Source organism: Dipteris shenzhenensis, chromosome 4 (genome assembly GCF_047967505.1).
Source record: "Dipteris shenzhenensis isolate YYH24624 ecotype China chromosome 4, Dip_SZ_1.0, whole genome shotgun sequence".
Classification (NCBI taxonomy): Eukaryota; Viridiplantae; Streptophyta; class Polypodiopsida; order Gleicheniales; family Dipteridaceae; genus Dipteris; species Dipteris shenzhenensis.
The window spans coordinates 499,752-509,124 of NC_141599.1; positions in this window are offsets into that span (position 1 = coordinate 499,752).

Here is a 9,373-nt window from a genome sequence, read left to right on the forward strand (position 1 = left end):
CCCAAATCCTTCATATCAAAGGCCTCATGCAACTTGGCCTTTAATGCATCTAGCTCATAAGTATTCTTGCTAGCCAATAGCATATCATCCACATATAGTGCCAAGATTATCAGGCTATTATCCTTAGCCCTTTTAGTGTAGAGGCAGTGATCAATTTCACTCCTTCTGAAACCCTGGGACCGAATGAAAGCATCAAACTTCTGATACCATTCTCTAGGTGCTTGCTTAAGACCATAGAGACTCTTTTTCAGCTTGCAAACTAAATGCTCTTTGCCCTTTTCTTCAAAGCCTTTCGGCTCCACCATGTAAATTTCCTCATGCAAATCCCCATGCAAGAAAGCTGTCTTGACATCCATTTGCATAAGCTCCATATCCTCTACTGCCACTAGTCCAAGCATGCATCTAAGTGTGGTCATCTTCACAACCGGAGAGAATATCTCATCAAAGTCCACACCCTTCTCTTGCTTGAACCCTTTAGCAACCAAACGGGCCTTGTACCTAGGCACATCATCACCTGTGACCTTCATTTTGTAGACCCATTTACATGGCAATGCTTTCTTTCCATGTGGCAAAGAAACCAAGTCCCAAGTCTTATTCTTCATAAGTGAACTCATCTCTGATTGCATAGCATACTCCCACTTGCGTTGATCCTCACGCATCATAGCCTCTTTGTAGCAAGAAGGCTCCCCGCAATCAGTAAGCATCACATAGTCTACCCCTGGAACAAACCTATCAGGCGGTCTAGACACTCTAGATGATCTTCTCAAGGGCATTTCAGCTTGCTGTCCCACTTGCATATCAGCCACATTTGGCTCATCATTTCCACCAATAGATGATCCATCATCTACCCTTGATTGTATACCTGTGGGAGTACTTGGTTGTACCATTTCTTGCACATTTGGTGCATGGACAGCTTGCTGCCTATCAACATATGCAGGTGGATTCACATCCTGGAAAGTGATTCTCCTCATTTCCACATCCCTCATGGGTGCCTTATGCATCTTCTTCTCATTGAAGACCACATCATGGCTGCGTATGATCTTCTTTGCTTCTGGATCCCAGAGACGATAGCCCATCTCTCCACTTTCACCATAACCTAGAAAGATGCATTTCCTAGACTTAGGATCTAGCTTCTTTTGAAGCTCTTTTGGCACATGTGCATATGCCTCACACCCAAATATACGCAAATGAGAGTAAGAGGGCTTCTTGCCACTCCATGCCTCTTCAGGAATACCACCATCCAAACTCTTACTAGGTGATCTATTGATCACATGCACTGCAGTCTTCATTGCCTCAGCCCAAAAACCACCAGAAAGACTTGCATTGGAAAGCATGCATTGCAACCTTTCTTGAATGGTACGATTCATCTTTTCTGCAACTGGATTTTGCTCTGGAGTTCGAGGGGATGTGAGCTCCCTCTTAATCCCACGTGTATCACAGAAATGCTGAAAGTCATGAGAGAGATACTCTCCACCATTGTCAGTCCGTAGGCATTTAAGCGTTCTAGCTGACTGATTCTCAACCAAGGCTAGCCATTTCTGAAATACTTGGAACACATCACTCTTTCGAGCTATAGCATAAGCCCACACTTTTTTAGTTGCATCATCAATGAATGTCACATAGTATTCAGCCCCGCCTAATGACCGTGTAGGCATGGGACCACATACGTCTGAATGCACCAAATCAAGCATTTCAAACTCTTTCTTTCCCCTTCTTTTATGGGCTGATTTAGTCTGCTTCCCATAGAGACAGTGCTCACAAAATTCAAAATCAGAGTAACTCAAATGCGGTACATAACCCAAACGGCATAAGAGTTTCATTCCATTCTGGCTCATGTGCCCCAACCTGCAATGCCACAAAGAAGTGCTTGGCTGCTCGGTTATTGCAACAACATGATCAAATACCCCTGATACATGTAAGGGATACAAAGTCCCACACTTGGCACCCCTGGCCAAAAGCATAGAGCCCTTTTGAATTTTCCAACTTTGAAAGCCAAAAGTGGTGTGAAAACCAGCATCATCTAGTTGACCCACTGAAATAAGACTCTTGGTCAGCTTAGGCACATGTCTCACATGTTTCAAAACAAATGCAGACCCATTTGCAAAAGAAAACTTTATGTCACCTGCTCCCACTATGTCACATGCATAGTCATTTCCAAGATGCACACAACCTGTCTTTCCACTATCATAAGTGGAGAACCATTCCCTATGGGGAGTAACATAAAATGAAGCACCAGAATCCAAAATCCAATCCTGGGAATATGCATCATCTGAAGTGGTAAGCAACTCTGCAGATAGAGTAGACATGAAGAGAACATCATTGTCACTATCATGTGTGACTGCATTGATCTCCTCGATCTTCACTTTTCCTTTGTCCTCCCTTGGACTCTCTTCCTTTTGATTTGCACCCCAATTTGCATTCTTTTTCTTATCCTTTTGCTCTCTTTTCAGCTTGTAGCAATCCTTTTTCATATGGCCCTTCTTGCCACAGTGGTAACACTCAATGTTTCGTGCCTTGGATTTGCTACGAGACTTCCCTCTTTCTTGGGACTTCCCCCTGAACTGTGATCTACCCCTTTGCACATTTAAGGCTGCATCCTGCTTGTTGCCATCCATAGACTTCCGTCTAATCTCCTCGGCCAACAAGCTACCCACAACATCATCAAATTTCAGTACTCCACCAGGTGCAGAGTTACTGACAGCTGTACGGAAGGTATCCCATGAGGATGGCAATGAACATAAGAGAAATATTGCCTTAGTCTCCGCATCAAAATTCATTTTCTGAGCCTGAAGCTGGCTGAAAATAATATTGAATTCATTCAAATGAGAAGCAATGGAGACCCCTTCCTTCATCTGCAACTCAAACAACCTCTTCATGAGGTAAACTTTATTAGAGGCAGTTTCCTTCTCATAAGTGGCACACAGTTTCTTCCACAAATCTTCCGTAGTCTGCTCATTTACTACTGTGAAATAAACTGACTCTGCAAGATGAAGTCTAATAGTAGACTTTGCTAATGCATCCAACTCATTCCAATCATCCTCAGACATATCCACAGGCTTAGCTTCAATACCTGCCAAGGGTTTAATCTGCTTCTTTTGAATAAGCACATCCCTTATTTGTTCTTTCCACAAAGAAAAGTTTGTCCCATCAAACTTTTTAATGCTGAAAAACTCCTTTTCAGGCATGGAAGAGGATGCCATGATGCAAATAAAGCAAAATCCCAAATGCTAGTGCCTGCAAGAGAGAATCACACCAAATACCAGGTGCACCCAAATGTGTATGCCACAATAGAGTGAAAATATCACCAAAACTCAAAACTCAAAGCATCTGACTCATGTGCATATACTATGCATCCATATGAGCAAATTTGGCCCAAAAGAAAATGCCAATAAGTGCCAAATGACTCAAGCATAAACACTGTCCACTGGCATATGCATCAATAATGTCACATCCAAGAGAGCATAGCACTATCAGTGCATCACCAACAATGTGTCAAAGCTGTCCCTCAGCATAAAATAGCATCCATGTGCAAAGCGTCCATAAAAATAGCATCCCACAAGGCAATTTGGGCCTATCAGCGCATCCAACAAGGACCGCAATGCATCCAAATGGCCTATAAATCATCCACTGCAACCCAATGCATACCACGAATGAGCGCACACTGCTCAAGCTGCAACCAGAGTGATCTGCATAAGGTATGCTCAAGAAATCATAGTCCCACGGTAATGAGCGCTACTGAAAATAGAACCTGAGATGCCTCAAAACATGGGCGCCATTGCATAATCGGAATCAGCAAGAAAATCTGCAAATATCTCTCTTCTGCCAGAACTCCAAAATCTCAACCGATGAGTGAGAAACGGGAGTCAATACTTATCCATTGCCATGTGGCATAAATCTAAGGTTTCAAAACCTTAGTATGAAAAATGCATAACAGAGAGACGAAATCGAATACACAGAGATTTATAACTCTGAAAATCCTCCACCGAATCACGCAAGAACTGACAGGTAGGGGTTTTTGGGTGTCCGGAACGCAATGGGACAGACGGTTTTGGAAACCGTGGTCTCAATCACTGGGTCCAACACACGGACTGAAAAACGTTTTTGGAAACATAGCTATCTGTAAACTCCACCGGAGTGCGAATGATGAGCAACATAGAAGTTTTAGGACCTCCTGAGTCCACCGGAACTGACAGATCTGCAAATGGTTGCTCCAAACTTGAGTTCCAACACCCGGGCAAAAAACGCAGGAACTGACACAGTGAGTCAGAAATCCAATGAAATGATCCCAGATTCAAGAATGAAGGTGTTTCCAAGCTCCTGAAGTAATGTGGACACCAAAAGCAAGCAATAGTTGCCTCTACAAGTCAATATGGAGTCTCTGTCATCGAACGGAACAGGGAAAAGCTCAAAAAACGACTTTTTCTTTGAAAGCTCTTAACAGGCTCTTAAAACCACTTCGCAAAGCCAAAGTGACTTTTCCAAAGGTTCCTCCAAGGTCTCTGCACACTCAGATGTAAGTAAAGTCACCCACAAAGCTTCCCACAGAGCTTCTCCTTCCTCCCACAGAGCTGCTGAGCTTCAAGCATTCACGCACGCTCAGCTAGATCACCCGGGCTCTGATACCAGTTGAGAGTGCTCTCAAGAGAAGCAAGAATGGAAGAGGGAGAGAGAGCGAGAGAGAGACAGAGAGCCACACAAGTTTTGGTGGGTGCAGAACCACCCTAATCTTCTTTTTCATTCATTTATATATGTGTTTGAGTATTGTACATAACTGGGGTTAAGGCACAGTGACCTTTAACCCCCACAGGCATGTCTTTTGTGTTGCTGTAGGTCCTTCAGGGAAGGAGGCACGTGAGCTTGCAAGAAGGCATCGGCTGCTGCTATCGATGGGAGTTTGAGTTGGACTATGGAGAGCTTAGGGACTTAGTTGGGTGCATCGCTCCTATGCAGGCCTGGAGTCCGTGAGTGGTGTGCTCTGTGAGAAGAGAGTAGCTGCAATGCTTTGATCCCTTGAAGGTGACGCGCAGTGGGTGTCCTGCTTAAAAGTTCAATGATTGTTATAGTTGTAAGGAGTTTGGGCTAGGCATGTCTTTTGTGCTACTAGAGGTCCTTCAGGGAATGAGGTACGTGAGCTTGCATGAAGGCATCGACTATTGCTGTCGATGGGAGTTTGAGTTGGACTATGGGAATCTCTTTTGAGAGAGTTTTGGGTCTTGGATGTGGCATCTCTAATGGTTGCAGGTCTCTACTATGCGAGTCCAAAGTTCTTGAGACAAAGAAAATGTGTGCTCCGGGAGCATGGGAGAAGCCATGAGGTTATGATCACTGTTTGAAGGATAGACAAGTGCCACCAATCCAAGTGAGACATGAATAGTTTGATGCGCTTGAGAACCCATGCACTATTGAAAGGAGTACTGTTTGTAGATCTCCAAAGTTTGAGATTATCAAAGGACCACGCATTCTCAAAAGGTCACTAAATGCACGTAGGAGAAGAGTATTACTTATTGACATGCTTGATGAACATGGCGGGCAAATTAGGGGCAATCATGATGTGGGATTTCCTGGCTTGACATGAAGGAAGATCGAGTTCTACATGATTGGAGATGTCTTGTCTTGAGCAGCTTGTTTTCTGATGAGAAGATAGTTATGAAGCTATTGTGATTGTCTGTTCTGAGTAGGCATGATATGAAGCTATCACTGTGGGCTGTGTGTTTTTTGACAATACATGGTTGTCTAGATGATTACTGGTTAATGAAGAGGGGACTTCAAATGACAGTTGAACAGATCTAAAAATCGTCGATCTTCTATGCATCCTAAATTGTGGTTCTTTTGTATGTTCCTGAGCTCAAGCAGTTTAGTAGGAGAGCTTGTCTTGAGTTGTATAATCCATTGGGTTTTTTGAGGTTGTTTGGTTTTTGAAGGAAATGTGGCTAGAGTATTAATTGTATTTAGAGGTGTGTAGAGATAGGGATTTTCAATGAAAGATTTTTACCTTCTGATGGTGTTGTTCATTTGCTTTAAATGTGGATGAGGGTGGTTGTGAAGGCAGACTAGGCTCTATTGCTTTTGTCCATCCAGCGGCTCTCACTAATTTATATTTTCTATGATATTGTATGGGATTGAGAGGATGAGTGGAATGGATCATTGTAAATACCATGTGTATGAATGATAAATACCTTGGTATGGGGTGAGACTTATTTGGGTATGGGATATTATGGGGTTTTTAGAAAATAGGAAGAGTGAGTCATATAAAGAGGTGGGCTCATGTCCATGTGTTCCAATAATCTAAGTGAGATCACATGCCAAGCATTTGGAAGGCATGTGGAGGAGTGTAGAGTCAAGAGGAATCCTTTTAGAATTCCTATGTGGAATAGGAAGGATGTCGACATATGGAAAAGAGAGGGTCCCTATGGGCTCCATGTGGGGAGACTCTTGACTTTCTAAATATTTTAAGAGTCTTGAGCATCTTTCGATGGGACACATGGCAAGGGTAGCCAAAAAGGACATGGATGGTGACATACGGGCTTGTGTGATTGATGGGGGAAGGAATCTACAGGCAGCAATTGTAAATGGGTGAAGGAGGGTGACAAAATATCTATAAAAGGAGCCCTCCTCTCCCTTGTTCATCATCTTTTCCACCATTAGGCTTGATGTTGTTGTAGCTCTAGTCTCCTCAAGCCTCTTCCATGAGCTTTCTCTCCCTCTTGTAGATTTTCTCTTATGTAGAGTCTTGAGTCCATCTCTCTCTAGATTATTCTCTCTCTATGAGTAGTCTTGGAGCTTCTGCTCCCTCTTGTACATATGAAACCTCTTCTTCTCCCTTGTGTTTATAGTATTCTGAGTTGCATTGGAGTGGAGTCTCACTCTATTGGTAATGAACGTCACTTCAGTTTCTCTCGCTTGAGTGTCTCTTCCCTTTTTCCATTGTTTTCTCTTCCAAAGTGCTCAAAAGTGTTGTCTATTCGGTCGCTCATTGCGCATACATGGTTTATTTATTTCCCAAGCCCCAAAAGGAGCTCTTCCTTTCCTCCTAGGAAACCTCTATAGGACTTGGATCGTTGATGAAGTATAAGCATGGAGGTAGTATTCTCCCAAGTCGGCACCAGTAGAAGGAGTGGGTGTTTTTCATGACAGTTTGATCCCCTGTCAGTATTTTGCTCATAACGTTTTGGTCAATAGTATGATTTAAACAAAACTTATATCAGCGCAAAGCTCTCTTCAAGGAGCATCATCCTATGTCTTAAGTTATTATATTAGATATCAAACCAAAAATCTATGACTCTTGATGTGTGATGATTTCTTTTTTAGATAGCTTTAACCCCTGTCCAGTAAACTGCCCATATCTTTCGGACCACTTCTCTCTTTCTTACAAAACTTATATCAGATCGAAGCCCATTTCAAGACGCATATTAATATGTGTTTGAATATTTGATATTATGTCTTTGTTGAAAGTTATGGGTCTCTGTGTCTTATGATATTTTGCAGAGTGTTTTGAGCTAATTGTAAAGGTATCTATGAAGGAGGTGCAATGTTTCCCCGGGACCTACCCATCCGACGCAGTCAGCTCCTTAAAACTCCTTGATATATATCAGTTCATGTCATGTTGAGTTGCAAGATCTTCTTTCAACAATGTATCTCTCTTCTCTTTGGCACAGACTGGCTTATTGAGATTATGGCCTCCGCTGATCCTTTCCTTCTCCCTATGCTTGAGTACAACATCACTTGGGATGTTATCATCTTCATTCTCATCTAAGGGAGGAAAGTATGGTGTGGTCTCTTGGTATAAAAGCTTCTTTTTAATGTCCCTTTCCTAGTGATAAATATCTCTATCACTCAACTCGAAAGCAGTAGGAAGTGAAGAGGTGCGTGAAGTTTCTTACCTCCAACTTCATGTCACAGTATAAAGAAAGAAAATAGTGATTGGATGAGAGTTTATGAAAGAAAATGATTGAATGGACATAATAGACATATGAAATTGTGACATGTGGATGAGATAGATCATATCATCTTGCCTTTATATTGAGGCATTCCACTTGTTTGTCACTTTGATTTCTTTTCTCTCTCATGGAGTTTACTGTCTACTTTGAGCCCCCTAAGATTTGTACACGAATCGCTCATGTTGTGCCAAAATAATGTACCTTAGCAATGAATTCATTTACTTGCACTCTTTTGATTCCCACAAATTCCTCACAATGGGAGCTGTATCACTTACACTTTACAGCCAATTGCTGGAGTCATGTTGGTCCTTCTAATGACAACATCTTTAATGTTTTGCACCCAAGCCATTTTTCATTCATTTTAGGGGACACCAACATAGCTAATGTCGCCCTCTTTCCAGCTTATTAATCTAAGCTATACATACCTTTCTGTTTGTATAAGCCTTTAGGGGACACTAACATAGCTAATGTTGCCATCTTTGCACCTAGTTGATTGAAGCTATGCACCCCTTTTACTTTGAATAAGCTATCTCTCAAATTAGAGAGTAAATTCACTCAAGCCTTCATCTCCCAAGTTGTCGATAGAGTTGTCACTCTACAAATTCTTCTATGCAGGTTGAAGCCTTTGAAGACTCAAAAGACTGGTAGCCATTGGAATAGCCTAATGTTGATGCCTCAAATGGTCCCACCAATTGTGAGATCAAGCTTGTGTTCTTCACTCTAATGGTGGCAATGTTTAAAAATATGCATCTACCACCGCTACCTAGTGCTACTTTGTAAGGTGCCTCTGTTTTTCACCTTGTTTTCCCTCTATAAATGTTGCAAACATGTCTTCGTTTTAGTCATTCACTGTGAGTCAATTCATAGTATTCCCCTCATTGGCTTCTCTTTCATTGCCCAATAAAATGCACCAAAATATTACTTTCTAAATCATGGTTGGCTTCTCTTTGATTGCCCAATAAAATGCACCAAAATATTACTTTCTAAATCATGGTGTTACACGTTGGCCTCATCCCAATCATGCTCTACCTTCACATCTCTTTGTGTATATGAGGGAGATAGACATTTTTGGATGGCCAAATTATGTTCTTCATGCAATGTGGAATGAAACATTAGGGGGCAAAGAGAGGCACTTAACTTGGATACAAAATGAAAGCAATGAGAAGAATAATCTACACAACAAATTGGAAGCTAAGATCTCATATTACTTAGCCATATGTGGAAATCAAGAAACAACAATCTGTTCATCTAGACTCTACACACATGAGCGACAATAAGGCAATTCTATCTCTATGGACTCTAGGACTTTATATACAAGACATTATGACACTGTGTGATAGGTACCACCCAAATTTACAATCATTTGCACCGACCCATCAAAAGGGTAGGTGCCATCCAGCTCGGTCTCATCCGTAGTAGCGAACTATCTTGGGTCT